The sequence below is a fragment of the Platichthys flesus genome, chromosome 2, assembly GCF_949316205.1.
Source record: "Platichthys flesus chromosome 2, fPlaFle2.1, whole genome shotgun sequence".
Lineage (NCBI taxonomy): Eukaryota > Metazoa > Chordata > Actinopteri > Pleuronectiformes > Pleuronectidae > Platichthys > Platichthys flesus.
The window spans coordinates 29,678,631-29,696,200 of record NC_084946.1 but is presented as its reverse complement, the minus strand read 5'-3'; positions in this window follow the sequence as shown (position 1 = coordinate 29,696,200).

Below are 17,570 nucleotides of genomic sequence, written 5' to 3'. Positions count from 1 at the left end.
TTACTGATTTCCTCATAATCCACCTCCAGCTGAGTAGAAGGAGCGATGCATTATGGGTAAACTCTGCTGCGTCTACCTGTGTGTATGTGTGTGTGTGTGTGTGTCTGTGTCTGTCTCCCTGTGTCTATGTCTGTGTCTGTGTGTGTGTGTCTGTGTCTGTGTCTGTCTCTCTGTGTCTGTCTACCTGTCTGTGTGTGTGTCTGTGTCTGTGTCTCTCTCTGTCTGTCTCTGTGTCTGTCTGTGTCTGTCTCCCTGTGTCTGTGTCTGTGTCTGTGTGTGTGTGTGTGTCTGTGTCTGTCTCTCTGTGTCTGTCTACCTGTCTGTGTCTGTGTCTGTGTCTCTCTCTGTCTGTCTCTGTGTCTGTCTGTGTCTGTCTCCCTGTGTCTGTGTCTGTCTACCTGTCTGTCTCTCTGTCTGTGTGTGTGTGTGTCTGTGTCTGTCTCTCTGTGTCTGTCTACCTGTCTGTGTGTGTGTGTGTGTGTCTGTCTGTGTCTGTCTGTCTGTGTCTGTGTCTGTCTACCTGTCTGTCTCTCTGTCTGTGTGTGTGTCTGTCTGTGTCTGTGTGTGTGTGTGTCTGTCTGTCTCTCTGTGTCTGTCTGTGTCTGTGTGTGTGTGTCTGTGTGTGTGTGTCTGTGTGTGTGTGTCTGTCTGTCTCTCTGTGTCTGTCTATGTCTGTCTCTCCCACCACTGAACAGAAGACAACACCTGTCCTCTCTTCTCCAGTAGAAGCTGAACAAGCTTGTTTCACAAAGTTGAGAGACAGAGGCTCACCAACGTCCTCGTCCTTTAACCTGAAGACGTGTCCCAGGGTGCACAGATGGTGTGTCTCCGCCTGACGGGGACCTGACCTCTGACCCAGCGCCCTGTCGTGACCCTCTGAGTTCTGAGCTCTGTGAAACCATCTCACCTGCGTGGAGTCGAGATGAGGAGCACCTGGATCCGAGGACGCCTCAGTAGGGTTAGGGTTAGCCTGGTTAGGGTTAGCCTTAGGGTTAGCCTTAGGGTTAGCCTGGTTAGGGTTAGCCTTAGGGTTAGCCTGGTAAGGGGGTGGCCTTAGGGTTAGCCTTAGGGTTAGCCTGGTTAGGGTTAGCCTTAGGGTTAGCCTGGTTAGGGTTAGCCTTAGGGTTAGCCTTAGGGTTAGCATAACCCTAACCAGGGTGTTGGTCTGTGAGCGGCTGTAATTGGGCAATAGTGAGTGATTAGTGGAAAGAATAAAACGAGTCATAATGATTGGGCTGTGAGAGACGAGTCGTGAAGGAGGCTGTGTTTAGGTAACACACGTGCACGTGCATGTGCAAAGACAACCGTGCAACAATCTGAGCAGTGGCTCAGCTTCTCTGTGAGTTCCTCCATTGACCTGTGATCGTTTCAGGGCTGAGAGGAGCTGTCAACCTTCTTCATACGTCTGTGTGTTTCTGTGCAAATAATCTTTAGCATATTGTATATTAATGAACTACTCCGTGAGAGGGACGACCAGGGACAGACCTGAGAGACTCCGTCCCTCTCGTGCTCACACCATTGATCCGTCTCTCTGTCTCTCTTGTCTCTGCAGCTCATTGGAAAGACAGTGATGAGCTCCAAAGTAGAACAGTCCTCTGACTTCAGTCTCAGCCGGTGCTGGGACGGTGACTGGGAGGAAGCCCTCCTTCATTCCCCTCCAGCTGTTCCTCTATGTCCGTCCTGAGGGACTGAGGGTGTGTGTGTGGGAGGGGGTGAGGGAGTGAGGGTGTGTGTGAGTGTGTGTGAGTGTGTGTGAGTGTGTGTGAGTGAAGGAGTGTGTGAGGGTGGGCTTCAGTATTCATGTCTTCTGTTGGATCTTAAATGTTTTTTAAAAATTGGTTTGTCCTCTTTGTCCTATTTTCATATTAGTGTTTTACTTTGGTGAGAAACCCAATTGACAAGTTGACAATACAACAGTTAATAACCACAAAGAAATATAACGCAACTCAGTCATCAACAAACCTTCCTGAGCCCCCCCGTCGTCTCACAGCTCATCCGTCACTGTGTCCACAATCATCATGGTTGTGTTGGTTTTATTTATCCCGCCGCCTCGCGTGCCGTTGTTTACCCTGCCGGCGATGTCCTTGGACGTCCATTCATCTTAGAAATGGATAATACCTGCCAAAATCGAATTCCCCCCCAACCACACAAAGCCAAAGCCCCCCCCCATCAGACCTCGGAGGCAGATCCGTCTGTTGGGAGAACAGAAAACAAATGTCTGAGTCGCTTCTGAAGAGAGAGGTTATGGAAGCGAGAGGAAATATGAGGAGGGGAAGTCCTGAGAAACAGAGAGCACATTTCAACAACAAGGGAGAGAGAGAGAGAGAGAGAGAGAGAGAGATAGAGAGAGAGAGAGAGTGAGAGAGAGAGACAGAGAGAGAGAGAGAAAGAGAGAGAGAGAGATTTGTGTCACCACCAGCATGTGGCTGGTTCAGTGTTTTCTTCCTTAATTGTTTGAGATCTCCAACCAAGTTTGTTTCTTGACTCACTTAAGATTAGAATTGTTTATTGGTCTACAAAAATAAAATATTAGCGATCATGGCACTTCCTTTGTCTTGGTGTCCCTTCATCTATTTCCCAGTCTCCTGCTGAGACACTGTTAGGGTTAGGAGGCGGACCAGACTGACTGGAAACCACATCAGGAAGAAGACCTGAGCTTTTGACCTGTGTCAGGATCAGTTTCCTTATAAATTGTGTGTGAGTGGACATTTGCTGAATGTAGGAGCTCAGATTGATGGTGTATTGGTTTAAAGTGGAGCCTCAGAGGACTGGCTGAGAACTCCCTGCTCATTTGGTAGAAAACAGAATGAAATAAAGTAAAGAGGGGAGTGTGAGGAGAGTCTTCTCAGAGCCATGAGCTGCTGTATAATGAAACTTTGAAAGATGGACTGCAGAGCCCGGGGCCAGAAACACAGCACTGAGCCGAGCTACAGCTATTGTTGGGCCAAGTAAACCAAAGAGGCTTGTGGACACGGCATCATCATGTGCAGGAGTTACAGAAGCAATACTGAGCGGCCCTGCAGGTCTGTGATTAATCACAGACCTGCAGGACTGAGGCGGAAATGACAGCAAGCGAATGATCAGCAGCTGACACGCTGGTTTCTCTGACGATAGAAACCTTCCCTGGATAATAGGAAGAGAAAAGTCCAGGTTTTCATTTTGGGACCGACTCAGAGGTCGCCCAAAGGCTCCAGGCTTCACATTCAAAACTACAATATGAAGGCAAAATATAGGGGCCCTTGTAAAAGTGAATAAAAGTGTGAAATACTCCTCTGGGCTCGTGAAGACACCAGACGGAGCCACGGTCACTCGGAGTTCCATCCAATGAGGAGCTTCTTTTCTTATAAGATCGACAGATAGTTAGTTCGTTAGTTTGCAGTATTATTCAAAAACTAATGAACTGAAGCAAACACTCACTGTTTCCCCCCCGACAATTCAGATCAAAGTCAACAGAAGATGAGTTGTAGATTAAAGATGATCAACATCAGACAAACTAATCTCTAGTAGCAGATTCTTTTACTCATTCAAGTCTTTTTCTTTTTACAACCTGAAGTCAAACACAAGCAGTTCTGCTTGTGTTTGACTTCAGGTCAGACCTTAGCACTTTGAAAGGAAAGGAAATAATGAACCTCATTGTGTAATAAGCTTCTCAGGCTCCTTGCTCCTCTGGTAACTCTTGTTCTGTCTGATGTTCACCTACCACAGTCGGAAAATCTGAACCTATCACCTGTCCTGAAGTCTGGATCCAGACCAACAACATTCATTTAACTCAAAATGCATCTTGCTCTCGTTCTGGTTCCACTTTTAGAGTCCAGCTCATTTTGCTAACCCTATTTATTAACTTCTTAAATTCTGTTACAGGGTTTAGTTATCGAATGTTTCCACTAGATACCTGGAGGTGATCCAGCAGCTGCTCATTTAAAGCCATGTCTCTACATATCGAAGGTCTCCGGCACACTCCCAGAGTATATCCAGTTGTACAGAAAGCTTCATCACTCCCCCGATATGATCACATGGATATGATGGGAGTTATGGATGAGAATCTTCTATGTGTGGCCATTCTCCGTCGGTGCATTGACCTGCAGGAGAACATGCTACCGAGTGAGGCTGCTCTGTGTGGGCCTGGCACCAGCCGCCCTCAGGGGTTAGGATTTGGGTTAGCCTAATCCTAATCCTAACCCTAACTCCTCCCCAGAATTTCCCTAGATAGATAGATAGATAGATAGATAGATAGATAGATAGATAGATAGATAGATAGATAGATAGATACTTTATTAATCAAGAGGGAAATTCAGATCATCCAGTAGCTTGTACACTTAACACATCACTGACATATATACATAAATCACATAAATCACATACATCACATACGGAGATGTATGTTTATAAAAACAGCAGAAAAAAATATATATCTAAATATCTAAATATCTAAATATATAGGAATATCAATCAATCAATCAATCAATCAATCAATCAATCAATCAATCAATCAATCAAACCCAGAGGGTGTCACGCCCTGTTAAAGCCCTATGAGACGAATTGTAACTTGTGAATATGGGCTATACAAGTCAAATTTGATTGATTGATTGATTGGTTGATTGATATTCCTATATATTTAGATATTTATATATATATATTTTTCTGTGAGGTACACAATGTTGTTTACATTGTGTGCGGGGGAGACTGAGTCATTTTGTGTGGAGAGAATTGTTTAATTCATAACGTTGAGAGCAGATTTCATTCAGCAGACGGACAGGATGTGTTTCTTCTGCCTTTAATTGGCCAGGCAGAGTTTTTCTTGAGTCAAGAAGTAATTGAAACACCCTTGTGGTTCAGGCCTGATGAATGGAGCAGACGCTCAGTGGATCTCGAGGGAGTTCTTCCCGTCTCATTCGGATTGAGAGACAAGCGACCGTCGGAGGCACAACGATCATGTGCTCATCAGCAGAGACGCTGGAGCAGCTGGCAGCAGCGCAGCTCCAGTTGGCTGCCTGAACTAGAGACATGAAGGTTGAGATAAATCCAGAGATAATACTAAGATGTATTTTACTTGAGAAAAGTTCAAATTTAGAATTTAACCACAAGGAATTCTTTTAAATAGCCTTGATTTGAAAATAGAAACACAAACTGTGAAGCTCGTTCTCTTCTGAACATGGAGAGTCTCATGTGTTTATTTGATTTGATAAGCAGTCAAGGGAGAGTTCATATAAATATTGGTTCAGTTCTTACATGATGCATATAACAAAAAACTAATCACCACAACACTGACTAATACCTGGGGGGTCATGAGGGGTTGATTTCTGTGTGTGGGCCCCCTGGAGGCTTAATCTGGCCCTGCAGCTGTGTGTTATGAAATAAACCAAAATAAAAGCCAAAGTTTTACAGATCACACAACAGTAACGTAAACTGGAATCAAAGGTCGGAAGGATGTTGTCCTTAAATGAGAACAACATTTAAAGTTCTGAGTCACAGAGAATAAGAACAACTCACAATGCTGAAAGTTCTCTTCTCCTTTATGATTTATGAGGACAAGTCCGATTACAGCAGAGTGACAGGAAGAACTGAAGTAGAAACAGTGTGATGGTGGAAAGACTAAAGGAGCTTTAGGCAAAACCAACAATAGCCTGAAAAATCAGAGAGGAAGGATGAAGACATGAGCCGGAGTCAGGCCACAGCGTCTCCTGAGCCCGGAGAGGAGATGAAGCCGGACAGGACGCTGCAGCTCATCACATCACAGCTGGAAACGTGCTCACTGAGGATTCTGGGAAAAGAACAACGACACCAGATTCTCACTGGAGACGCTGACCTGACAACAAACACCTCCGTCAACAACCTCAGCTGGAGAAAAGTTTGACTGAAGCTGAAACCAATATTCTTATTTCAATGTCGGGGGGGGGGGGGGGGGGGCTTGTGCGAGAGCTTGTGTGTGAAAGGGGGGCGTGGCTTCGGAGGAAGATATCAGAGAAACATGTTTCGAGTTATTAAGCTGCATCATTAAATAATTGAAAAATGTGTGAGGGGGACTGAATGTTTTCTGAATGCCCCATCTGTGTGTGTGTGTATCTTCTCCTTTGAGGAGGAGGACCAGGAGGAGCACTGCTCCACAAACAACCTCCATCCGACTCCTGGGGTGTTCCTGAACAAACTGTGAGAAACCGACTCCATGAGGAGACATGAGGCCGATGTCCTCTAGTGGGACCTGAGCTCACAGCTCCATCCACCAGAGAACACCAGGACCAGCAGGTCCACCACTGGAGCCTGCTTCTCCCCACAGATGGGAGCTGGTTCACACTGAGGTCATGTGACAGGTGTGAACCAGTCAGGAGACGAGAAGCTGCTGTCACATCATCCAGACCCAGCTTGTTGGATCAGTGAAGGTCTGAGGAGGCAGATCCTCACACAGGTACCAGGATGTCAGCTTTAAAACAAATTAACCACTGACTCAACAGAGCGTAAGTTTTCATGTTGTCAATCTTTAGTCCTTTATGTGTTTTCCCCCTGATATCAAATGATCGTTTTCATGTACTTTAAATATGGCACCACTTCATTTGGATGTATTTCATTTCTCTGGATGTAGATAACAACAATGAAACGGTTTCTAGAAGATAAGTCACAAAATTCTAATAATTAGAATGAAGTGGATTTTCAGATATTACAAAATGCAAACTGAAAACAGAGAGATGACGAGTAAAGGTTGAAGGTTTGAAACCTTTAGATTGTTGTTTTTAAAACCTTCTGACCTCAAACCCACGAACAGCTCCCTGAAAAGCCCCAGATACAAATACAACACAAACACAATACAAACACAATACAAACACAACACAAACACAATACAAACACAACACAAACACAATACAAACACAATACAAACACAAACACAACACAAACACAATACAAACACAACACAAACACAATACAAACACAACACAAACACAACACAAACACAATACAAACACAAACACAACACAAACACAAACACAACACAAACACAACACAAACACAATATAAACACAACACAAACACAATACAAACACAAACACAACACAAACACAACACAAACACAACACAAACACAATACAAACACAATACAAACACAACACAAACACAATACAAACACAACACAAACACAATACAAACACAAACACAATACAAACACAACACAAACACAACACAAACACAACACAAACACAATACAAACACAATACAAACACAAACACAACACAAACACAATACAAACACAACACAAACACAATACAAACACAAACACAACACAAACACAATATAAACACAACACAAACACAATACAAACACAAACACAAACACAACACAAACACAACACAAACACAATACAAACGATCTGCAGGTTTATAAAAGCTGAAGCTGCAGTTTTCACCCTTTTCTCAGTTTTCTTTTGTCCACTTGAGAAAAACCAATCAGAGGAGAGACATCGAAGCTGTTCCAGAAACAGGGAGAAGATGAATGGAACAAGGAGCTGCCTGCCGATAAATCTTCAGCCTTAATTAACGTCTTCTTCTCACATTATTCTGCCTCTTACATCCGTCATGAGAGAGCTGCTCACAGTCCAACCTGTTATCAGCCCCTCACTGGCTCCTCCTCCAGAGGCTCAGTCGACAAACCTCAGTTTTCATTTGAGGTCAACGAGACTTTTCCCCTTTTAAATGTAATGAGTTGGTGTTTGAGTCACAGAGACATCTGGTCAAAGAAGAAGACGTTCCCTGAAAACAGACTAGAGACGTCTTCAAGAGGCCGAAAGCCGGATTTGTGAGGTCCCATTCCAAATTCTAAAGGATCCTCAAGGCCTCTTATCATGTGTGCGATACTTATAGGTGTGTGTATCTGTGTGTCTTATAGTTGTGTGTATGTGTGTGTTTGTGTCTTATAGGTGTGTGTATCTGTGTGTTTGGGGGTGTGTCTTATAGGTGTGTGTATCTGTGTGTTTGGGGTTGTGTCTTATAGGTCTGTGTATGAGTGTGTTTGGGGTTGTGTCTTATAGGTGTGTGTATTTGTGTGTTTGTGTCTTATAGGTGTGTGTATCTGTGTGTTTGGGGGTGTGTCTTATAGGTGTGTGTATGTGTGTGTTTGTATCTTATAGGTGTGTGTATCTGTGTGTTTGGGGGTGTGTCTTATAGGTGTGTGTATGTGTGTGTTTGTGTCTTATAGGTGTGTGTATCTGTGTGTTTGGGGGTGTGTCTTATAGGTGTGTGTATGTGTGTGTTTGTGTCTTATAGGTGTGTGTGTCTGTGTGTTTGGGGGGGTGTCTTACAGGTGTGTGTATGTGTGTGTTAGGGGGTGTGTCTTAGCTCTGTCTCCCAACACTTTGTCCTGAAGGCATGCTTGTGAGACTTCACATAAAACCTAGTGGTGAAGAATGTTATTATACTTTTATCATGTGACATTTGTGCACGTCTATTAAAGAATATTATATGAATCAAGGTCGACAGCAGTCGTCTCCAAGATGTTGTCTGTGAGGAGGGGGGGGGGGGGGGGGGGTCACTTTGTTACCAGTCAGAGAGAAATCCAATCCAAGCTTCACGCTGCTCCATCATTAATGATCCCGACTGTTCGTGTCCTCCCACTCACACACACTCACACTCACACACACACACTCACACACACTCACACTCACACACACACACTCACACACACTCACACTCACACACACACACTCACACACACTCACACTCACACTCACACACACTCGTGTTCACAGCGAGTCACTGAAACAGCAAACAGCCCAGAGAACTGTGCTCATCAGAGATTCCTCTCTGAAGGTCCCACCATCCGCCATCAGGAGAGTCCCGCCTGAGGAGACGCAGCAGAAACAACTCTGTGGGTAAAATAGAATCCTGAAGATGAGAGAGCAAACAGAGGAGGTGGGGGGGAGGTGTTTAATGAGAGGAGCCTCAGCGACGCTCTGCATCATTCAAGCCTCCGAACACGACTTCCTGTGTCAAACACGACTTCCTGTGTCAAACACGACTTCCTGTGTCAAACACGGGGCAGAGGACTTCTCCGACAGCCGCCGGGCCCTCGTCCAATCAGCTGCTCGCTGTCACATTCTTACTAAACAAATCAGTTAAAGCAAGAAGATCGCTCCAAAGGGAGAAAACCCCAGGGAGATTCAAAAATCAGAAAACAGGATTGTGATCTACTGAAACTTTTTACTGAAAGGATTAACATGTCACTTCACTGCACACAGACACGCCCCCTGCACACAGCCACGCCCCTGCACACAGTCACGCCCCCTGCACACAGATGAGCCCCTCGGCACAGCCACGCCCCCTGCAGACTGAACATTGAACTGCACTCTGCCAGTGTGAGACATGGACCTGATGTGTTCTGGTGATTAAACTCAAAGTCGGACTCCATCGACCTGAACGAGCAGAAACCAGATTCTCTTTGTCGTTCACATTTCAGAGAATGAAATCATATTTCACACATCATGAATGATGATGATTCACTGAACCCAACGGCCATTAATCAGAATCCTTCTTTTTAAAGATCTGCACCCCGACCTGCGGATCAACCCTGAGTAGAGCTGCAACTCACGCATCACTACTGTGTGTGTGTGTGTGTTTGTGTGTGAGAGAGAAAGAGAGAGAGACATTTACTTCAGTTTAAACAAACAAATAGCAGTTTTGCTTGGATATGAAATAAATTCAAACTGTGATCTGGTGCAATATTATAAAAAACATTAAGTTCTGTCACAATAAAAAATCTTGTTGAACACTGTATAATTAAAATCTATTCATAGATGTTGAATCCACTAAACGTAAGTTGGATAAAAGCATCTGTCAAGTGTAGAGAAGATGATGTGGAGGAGGAGTTCTCTCTTCACTGTCTGTTTGTCTTTGAATTTTAATATTATGTGAAAAATACATCATATATTATATATATTTTTTACACAATATTCAAATTTAATATCTTTTATTGTGTAACCAGAGCTCATGTCTGTGTGGTGGAAGAACTTGTTTCAGGAGACAGGGGGCAGTATAGAGTCGCTCGTGCTACCTGCTGAAGCTGGACTCACATTCAGGTTGAGTTTTCTTTGGTACAGGAATTTATACCTTAGCAGAAATAATTATCTATAGTGTTACAATATTCTAATATACTCTAAAACAAAAACATGTTTTTACATTTCTCTGAACTGAAAATTTCTGTTTTTCACTGTAGCTCGTGTGCAAACCTCAGTTCAGTGGCTTTTGTGTTATTCTTTGCACACAACAACTTTACATGTGGATGTTCTGTTTATTGCACAAACTCTGAATCCACTGCAGTTATCTTGTTTGATCAGATCTGACTCTCCCTGGTCAGTGTTCGACTGAAGGAAGATCATAGGCTCTCTGGTGGTCAGGTGACTTCAGGTTTAATGAAGTCACCTGATCTACGAAGCTCGTAAATCACCATGGTAACCTAATCTGAGCAGCTGACCTGCTCCAGGTGAAGTTGGAGATAAGAGATCAAACAGTATGAAGCTCCGCCCACTGACCAATCCCTCATGAGGTGGAGAACAGGTTAGAGTTTAGTGTGTCAGACCTCTAATCAACCAGGTGTGAGACTGACGCACACACATTCTAACAACTTCAAGATTAACACCAAGCAGCAACACTTATTAGAACTCATTGTGTGAAGTCATATATCTGACCCACGCTGCTCCTGCCCCCCCCCCCCCCCCGCTTTGTTAGAGTTCAGTTCTGTTGACATCTTCACACAGACACACACACACACACACACACAGACTAGCTATCATTTCAAATCCCAACAGTTACCAGTACCTGGTAGGGTGCTGTGACGGGATCGGGTCCAGTCCACATCCAGGACATGGTCCCACCTCACAGCCCGTCCCCTGCGCTCTGCATCGACCAATCAGCTGCTCCCTCACTGGGAGGGACAGCTGTCAATCAACAACATCCCCACTGTTTCCTGTCCAGCTCCTAAACGGTGGAACCAGCTCCACATGGACATGAGGACAGGAAGTCCACACATCGTCCTCCAGACTGAAGACACATCTCTTCACACCACACTTTGGACTTACATGTCACTTACTCATTTCACTCTGTAGTTTGGATTTCTTGAAGGAAGTTGTACTTTCTTGTTTCTTGTTGTTCTGGTTTGTTTGTCGAGGTTGATGCACTTTGGATTAAGGGTCAGATAAATGAAATGTGATGTTTGTCGACCTCACACATGAACAGTGCTGTCCATATATTTCTAGATGATGTGGCACAAGTTGGGAAAGTAGTTGAACCTGGTGTCATGATCCATGATGCATTCCCCCCCGTCCTCACGCTGCTGAAAGGAAACAATCTCTAACGTTCATTAAAACGATGATTTGACCAAAGAGCAGTCGCACAACAAGCAGCTGCTTTCTCCCATTAAAAGGATTCTGCTGGGCTGCAAGTCGCCCCAGTTCAAACATGAGATTCATGATCATGAGAAACACTTTAAGAACAAGAGCCTCCCACAGAGCAAAGTTCAGCAAAGCTTTGAGTTACTAACCCTAACCCTGTGTTATAAATACAAACAGCAGAAAGATGATTTGTCTCGTTTCACCTCGTGACATCAAACCATCAGACTGAATCCCTCTGGAATCTTTTACATGTCCTCTCTGATAGATGCAGGATGCGTGAAGTGACTGAGGCTGAATGGAGCTCGCACAACACATTATTCCAAAACCAGTGTACAGAAGAAAACAGCTGCATAAACAGATCCAGTCAGACAGACGCCCCCCCGGCCTCCACGCTCACTCGCTCGGTGGAAACAGATTCTGGACAAACTCTGAAACGAGGTGAAGGGGCGGAGCCGAAACTTCAGCATGAACAAACGAGACTCAACAGAAATCAGAGTTAACATTAGCATCTAACCTGTTGGCTGGGTCACATGGGCTCTATATAAATACAGACAGTTTACCGGGACTGGATACAGAATGTTCTGCTGGTCTGATATTTGTCGAGCTTACAGTGTTATGAACTCTCCTGTAGTAGCATGACAACTGGGACATGTTGTGTTGTGATTCTCCATGTTGACATGTTGACTGATTTGGGCATATGGAGAGAAATAAATTCTATTTTCATGAGTCTGCAGCATTGGTCTTGTTTAGTGTTTGGTGAATTTATTGTATATTTGTACTTTCTCAGAGTACTTCACTCATAGTACTCTAATCACTGAGAACTTTCTTGATTCTTGTTGTCCTGGGTCTGTACCCTCGGGGTTGATGCACTTATTGTAAGTCGCTTTGGATAAAAGCGTGAGCTAAATGAAATGTAATGAAACTGAAGTGTTTAAGGTTAGCAACAGCAGTGTGTAACTGGCTAAAGCAGAATTAAGTCATATGAAGCATGTGTGTTTCATTAGGTAACAAAATATGGTTTTGATAAATTAGTGTATAGTTTTTACAAGAGTGTTTAGTTTTGCAAAGGATCTGAGGTGTTCTGCTGATTGTGTGTGTGGTTGTGCTGATTGTGTTTAGTGTTTGAAACACCGGTCCATGTTTTGAAAATCGTGCTTAAGCAATCGAGAAAAACTGTAATTCTGATGATGAATCCGATGAAGACAAACATCAGAAGAGTTTGATTCAGTTTGTAAAGACAAAGAACTTTAATCCCTGACGACGTCAGTTACTGTCGTTCATGTTCATGTTCACAAACTGATTCAACAGCTGGAGCTGCTTCTCCAGTGTTACCACTGGGATCTTGATTCATAACTTCAGGAATCACTCACCAGGAGGTAAACAGAGGAGAAGAGCATCTTTCATATCATATCATCAGAATTCATATCGTCACAGCCTCTTCCCTCTGAGACGATCATCAGATCTTCATCAGGAGACGAGTCTTCAAGAGAGAATCAGACAACACTGCACACAAAGTAGAAAGACAAGGACGTTGTTCATATGGAGAGAAATTCAGTTTTATTTACATTTCATCAAATCAAGACGTGAACTGATCTGCACAGAGGAAGGTCGAGACCTGACAAGATCATAGAAACACAACAGTTCACACATTGAACAAATACATTTGAGACGTGGAGAGAAAAACTCTGAAGAGAAAGAAACTGTCACAGGGTAGCAGAGAGACGCTGGACTCAGAGGAAGAAGGGACAAGGACACAATCTACAAGAAGAGAGAGAGAAGGACATCGTTCTAAAAGAGGGAAGAAGAGAGAGAGAAGGACATCGTTCTAAAAGAGGGAAGAAGAGACAGAGAAGGACATCGTTCTAAAAGAGGGAAGAAGAGAGAGAGAAGGACATCGTTCTAAAAGAGGGAAGAAGAGAGAGAGAAGGACATCGTTCTAAAAGAGGGAAGAAGAGAGAGAGAAGGACATCGTTCTAAAAGAGGGAAGAAGAGAGCCGACCGACGGACGAGTTGGACGGAGCAATGAGACGAGGACGAGGAAGCAGCTCAAACCGGTTTATTCTCAGAAAGGACATTTGAACAGACAGCTCCACGTTCCAATATCAACTCCAACAGGTCACAGAATGAACTTAGTTAGGATAGAAGTTATAAGTTATTATCAATGAAATAAACAATATTAGATGTTTACCGAGTAATGAGCCAGTGCCTCAAAGTGAATTGAATTGAGAATAAGATAATCATCAGCATTAAAGAAGCAGGAGACACTAGACAGAGAAACTAATACTCAACTCAAGTGGCAGAAATGAAATGATGAAGGAGTAAGTCACATGGGATGAGCACATGTTGACTAACCCTGCTTATAATTCATCTTTTAATTTAGTAGTTAATTAATAAGACATTGCAGGATGTGGAGGGACCCAGCGTGAACAATCCAATGTGTTGGACGTGTCGTAATGGGAAGCCCCCCCCCCCCTTGGCTCACTGACAGTCTTGTTATTCAAGCTCACATTCAAGTCTTCTGCTTCTCCATCTACCAGGGCATTCAGGACCTCCTTGTTGGATCAGCCTGACATCAACCTGCTGGGTTCTCTCAGTCTTCACCCACGTCCTGAAGCAGCGGGTCACTCCAGTGAGGGAGGTTCAGTCTCTGGCTCAGGGGCACTCCGGCAGGCAGAGGGAGAAGACTGAGGATCGAACAATGAGGTTGGTCCAGTTGTGTTGGGACATGGGAGCGGGTCAGCTTCTACATTTCAAGCTCTGTACAAATCTCCATCTGGCTACAGAGTCAATGAATCACTCACTCTCACATATTTGTAATATTGTTTCAATCTTTTTCTCAAGCTGTGTTTTCGGAGTCCAGCTCAGCACAGACTTGTTAACTGTTCAGAACTTTTAAATTCACAGAAAATATCTTTATAAAAACACAAGGAGAGAAAGCATCAAGTATAAGTACATGAAACAACATCTTCCACTTCTGTATGTGATCAGTTCAACATATGAAAATATGTGTTTCACTGCCTATACACACTTAGCAGTTACATTAACTACACACACAGACATACAGACACACACACAAACACATAGACACACAGACACACGCACACATAGACACACACACACAGACACACATACACACACACAAACACACACACAAACACACACAGACACACACAAACACACAAACACACACACACACACACAGACACAGATAAACACACACACAGACACACAATGTTAGTAAATGTTAAATGAATGTAAAGTGATGAAGATGAAAATGAGCTGAACAACTTTTATAAAAGTGATTTGTTTCAAGTTGAAGAACGAGTTTGATTTCAAAGTGTTGAGCACAAACTGACTGAGTGTTTTAGAACCAGAGTGAATTCACTGAAGTCTCTGAGTCGTTTGAAAGCTGCTCTCTGCTGATTCATAAAGTACGGCTCATAGATTCTCTTTACAGTCACATGTGAAATATGATTTCAGGGCATTATACAGGACATACTGTATGTCCACTTACACCCACTTTACTCCACCAACACACACAGCTGCAGGATGATGACACCTCACAGTGTGTATACCTCACATTGCTTTGATGTAAGAGTAGAACAAGCCCTGAAGAGGTCGTGACCTTGAACTCACCCTGAGCAGGGATTGAGATGAAGAAGAAGAAAACAGGAAGCAGTGATGCAACAGGCTGGAAACCAAGAAGACAAAGCGTCTCTCTGTTTCTCTGCCGCTCCCTGAAGACCAGTAAAGTTCACCTGACGTCTGGAGAAGCAAAGACCGATCCAGGCTGAGACGTACTTGTGTCAAAAATCACAACTACACACAATTCCACTTTTACTCCACTGTGGAACTTGACAACTGCAGCTGTTGAGGATGTGAAGAAACAAAGGTTGTTGTTCTGAATGTAGAAGCAGGTCTTCATCATCTATCACTGAAAACATCTTTAATATGTTTGTCTTTTAAAGAAGAAAGAAAAATACAAGTCATAATGTCTCAGTCTTTTATTATATCATGAAATAACTGGTTCAAACCAAACTGATCAGAAACATGAACAAACCTCAGAGAGAAGAGCTGAAACGACATAAACCATCTTTTCTTTATTTAGATCTACTTTGATTCTTTGGTTTGGTCCATGTCCCATCTGCTGACCTGGAGCCCTTAGCAGCCAAATGACCTGTTGGTGTGACCCGTGACCCAGCTGCAGGTCGGAGGTCATGAGGCAGATTACAGGAGATCACAGGGACGATGTGGTTTGAATGGAGTCAGTGGGACCAGTATGTATCTGACCAGTGATCCAGTCCTGCAGCTCTTTGTGGGTCGACTCTGTTCAGCGTCCTCCTCACATCCGCTGTAGACTGCTCCTCATCAGGGACGGGTTTTCTTCACTGGTGTGTGAAGCTAGCATAGAATTCATCCAGCTCATCAGGGGGAGGCGTCCATTACCTCAACTTCAGGTTTTATCTCACAGTCCGTCATCTGAATCTCCTGCCACACCCGCTTCCTGCCTCTGGAGTCTGTTCTGTGTGAACCAGCTCTGCTGTTCTAGACCTGAGGACGAGTCCCGGATCTGAAGGGGACATCCCCGACCTCTGAGGTCATCCTCTGATTGGCCAGAGTTGTGATGGACCTGATGACATCGTCAGTGCAAGTACTGCTGCTTCGTTGAAATGAATTATTTATGATGGGAATATTTTCTGGATTTACCGGAAGCTTCCTTGTGAAGTGATTGATTATTTTCAGAAACTCACAGTTACTGGGAACTCACTGTCGCTCTGGATTCTTCTTAATTCTCAATAACTCTGACATCAGCTGACCAGAAGTTTATGTGCTAACATATCAGATAAGTTCTCATTTACAGAGGATGAATTTCCGACTGAGAAGATGTCGTCTCATTTAAGACTCAGAGATCTCATCTTGAAGCTGTGATGGTGGAGCAGCTTCTTCCAGCTCTTAACCCTAACCCTAACCCTAACATCCTGAATGAGTCTCCTTCAGATCCACTTCAGACTTCAGACTAGATTCTCTGGATGTTTTCTTCTCTTTGAAACAGAAGAACGAGCCTGAACTCGACCTCTCAGGGGATTTAGATTGAAAGAGTTCACACTGACAGGGCTGACTTCTCTGAACGTGTGCAGAAGGTTTTAAATGGTTTCAACGCCGTCTCTCAGTGAAAGACGAAGCATCACATCACTATGAATATTACAGAGGTAAAGGTGAGATGCAGAAAACCTTTGATCTGCATTATGCAGACGTGTGAACATGGTGACACAGTTTCCCGCTTCACCACTGATGACTGTGGAGGAATCTCCCTGATTTAACTGAATCAGACGAATCCCTATTGGACGTAAAGCTAATGGGCGTAGCAGACATTTTCATTTTCCAGTTTGACTTCACAGATGATGCTGATCTGTCTGCTGATGTTTTGATGATGAGATGAAACATCTACAGATTTGAGTAATTGTGAACTTCAAACTATCAAACTAGGTCCTCAGTGGTCTGTACGAAACACACTCCCCCGTCTCACCTGTCCCCCCATCTCCCCCGTCCCCCGTCTAACCTGTCCCCTCCCCGTCTCGCCCGTCTAACCGGTCCCCTCCCTGTCCCCTGGTCTCACCCGTCCCCCCGTCTCCCCCATCTCCCCGTCTCCCCCGTCTAACCTGTCCCCTCCCCGTCCCCCCGTCTCCCCGTCTCCCCCGTCTAACCTGTCCCCTCCCCGTCCCCCCGTCTCACCCGTCCCCCCGTCTCACCCGTCCCCCGTCTCCCCCGTCTCCCCCGTCTAACCTGTCCCCTCCCCGTCCCCCCGTCTCACCCGTCCCCCCGTCTCACCCGTCCCCCGTCTCCCCCGTCTATCCTGTCCCCCCCGTCCCCCCGTCTCATCCGTCCCCCCGTCTTAACCGTCTCATCCGTCTCACCCGTCTCACCCGCCCCCCCGTCTAACCTGTCCCCTCCCCGTCTCGCCTGTCTAACCTGTTCCCTCCCCGTCCCCCCTGTCTCACCCGTCCCCCAGTCTCCCCCGTCTCCCCCGTCTAACCTGTCCCCCCCGTCTCACCCGTCCCCCAGTCTCCCCCGTCTCCCCCGTCTAACCTGTCCCCCCCCGTCTCACCCGTCCCCCCGTCTCATCCGTCCCCCGTCTTAACCGTCTCACCCATCTCACCCGTCCCCCTGTCTCCCCCGTCACCCGTCTCATCCGTCACCCTGT